General features: G+C 40.5%; 1 long non-coding RNA gene across 2 annotated transcripts; it reads right to left on the reverse strand.

Moving 5' to 3' along the window:
* Positions 1-298: 298 nt before the first annotated feature.
* Positions 299-2,188, reverse strand: LOC129779157 (uncharacterized). Of its 2 annotated transcripts, none has more exons than XR_008743578.1 (7): positions 2,045-2,188; positions 1,595-1,933; positions 1,380-1,506; positions 921-1,122; positions 747-857; positions 603-688; positions 299-536 (listed from the first exon to the last, which is right to left on the reverse strand). It is a non-coding gene; the product is annotated as an uncharacterized LOC129779157 (long non-coding RNA). The 2 variants fall into 2 exon arrangements; XR_008743579.1 differs by having other exon boundaries at positions 1,595-1,979.
* Positions 2,189-2,433: the final 245 nt, after the last annotated feature.

Below are 2,433 nucleotides of genomic sequence, written 5' to 3' on the forward strand. Positions count from 1 at the left end.
TCACACCGAAATGAAAACGGTACGTTGCGAGGGATTTATTGATGGAGACCTTGTGGAAAGTTTTCTGGATTTAAGTCGGGGAAAAATGTACAAAGCTGCCTAACCTAACACGAAGAAATCAGAATGTCTAGTGTTGATCATTATTGTTGAATCGGTGCTATCAGTTGTTTTCTTGCACAAATGCTGGAAAAACGAGAAGTTACATATTTTTCCTAAAAAAATGATAAAGAAAACAACTCAATCAATAATCTATTCAGCTGCACGAACAATAGATCGAGCTCATGAATTTTAGCACTATTCGCGAAACTAAATTTTATATTTGTGTGATAATAAAGAAACTCCAGTTTACTACAAAATTCATACAACATCTCATTAGTTCGATTCGAATAGTCATGTACGGTCGGTCTCTCAAAACTATTTAAGAGTTTTATCGAAACTTTATTACTTTTGGAATAGGGCTACGTGTATAGGTTTGCTGCTCTTTGGGTCGGTAGATATCGACCTGATTGCGCTGACGCAGTGATTCCTTGTATTCTCTGTAAGAGGAGTATTGAAAGACGATATGAGATACAATTTGAGTGAAATATAGTGATCAGATATACCTGTAAATTTCGATATTTCCTAGCGTTCGCATATTTGCATCGGACCTGGCACTATCAAGTGTCAAATCACCTTCTGGATGTCGACACTGCGAATGAATAAATAGGTTAATTGACTTTGAACTTCTCCGAATGCGATCATATTACTTATTCTTATTAGACAGCTTCTTCCGCTCGAGCTGATCCTACAGTGCGATGTCTCCTCCTCAAGCGAACCTATTATGTCATCACCATCGTGGCTTCCACCACTGAGCAGACCTGAAAAACCATTTGCGCCTGCAGATGACAACAGAGGAACCACATTAGAATGACTAGCTGTACCTGTCCCTGCTGTTGGTGAAACTGAAGCTGGCGGTGGTTTCCTATTGAAGCCTGTGTGCATTGGAATGGGCGTTCTCTCGTAACATGTAGGAATTGATTCGTAGAATTCGATGCTTTCTAAGAACTTCTAGCGCTCATGGGACCACCACGTTTCTCTTGATACAATTTTTGCGTGACGGAGGGTAGTTGCTCCTGCAGACGGCTGTGCAAAGAAATATGTACCATTAGGATATTTGTCACCGGCCGGTTAGCAGTTTGACTAAGAACCAAAAGACTTCGCTGAATGTTTAGACAAATCGATTGTACGAATTGCTGCACGACTGCATTTGGTTCACCTTTGTTAATCACAGCGGCAGCAATTCGACTGTTCTGATCACAAAGCACCTTGCGTTGCTCCTGCAGTTTTTCTACGGAGCAAAGCGTTCTGCATTATGGATTGGGTATGGAACTGAAGCTCACGTTGGGATGGATAGTGCGGCTGTTGGGTTGATTGTTGCTGTTGTTGCATTTGTGGTGGATCAGTAGCATTCCCAACGTTGTTTTTCATGAGCAATCGGCGCAAAATATCGGTCTGTTAGTTTTTGTGCTGAAAATTTGCATTAAAAATTGTTGCTGAGCAATCATATTACTGTTGACTTGATTTTGTGCTAGCATGTCGACTAATCGAAAGATACCTCAATCAACGCCGTATCTTCATCGAATCCACAAAGTTTGATTGTGTCCAGGCGAGAGGTAGGTCCTGCCGAAACTCATTCTGGCTCTTCCTCGTTTGCTGTATCTTGTTGTCATTGTTCATCTGCACTTATGTAGATTTTCACGGTAACATGTTGGTTCCGGTTGCTGAACTCGTAATTGCGACAGAACCTTGCTGCAAAATTTGACACAATAGGGCCATCTGCTGCTACAGGACGGCGGTTGCAGAGCAGGGATTTTCTCAATGCCAACAATGACTGGTCCATAGCGAATAGAGCGGACACACTGGTTGCATGTCCGATAGTATGATAGTCGGCAATCTGTAATTTAGAACAGCCGGATCTTATTCCTCTAGCGGAAGATTATCTGCGTTCAACCATTTATAACAATTATATTATTGAGAGTACAAATCTTCCGGACAGAAATCTTACCTGCTTTATACTTCGTTTTTATTAAGCCGCACAAATCAAAACTACAAACTCGAACTCGAACGTTCAGATAACTCTGTATCATAAATTAAACACGTTCGATACGTAAACACCTCCTGACTGTCAACGATGTCGATAATGTAGTACACCAATAACTTGATCTAGTACGACTGTAAATTGAAAATACGACGAATGGCTCGTACGAAAACTATGATAAGGGTGATAGTATTACTGTACGAATTTTTGAACGAGTTTTTCTCGATACCGTGTTTTTTCAACTGGCGGTATCAATATCTTAGGATCTTCTTGACCGATTTGGCTGAAATTTTTTATCAGCCTTTAAAAATGGATTATCTAAAGCGTTACATAGCCGTTTTTTGATATCCCATTTT

The sequence above is a fragment of the Toxorhynchites rutilus genome, chromosome 3, assembly GCF_029784135.1.
Source record: "Toxorhynchites rutilus septentrionalis strain SRP chromosome 3, ASM2978413v1, whole genome shotgun sequence".
Classification (NCBI taxonomy): domain Eukaryota; kingdom Metazoa; phylum Arthropoda; class Insecta; order Diptera; family Culicidae; genus Toxorhynchites; species Toxorhynchites rutilus.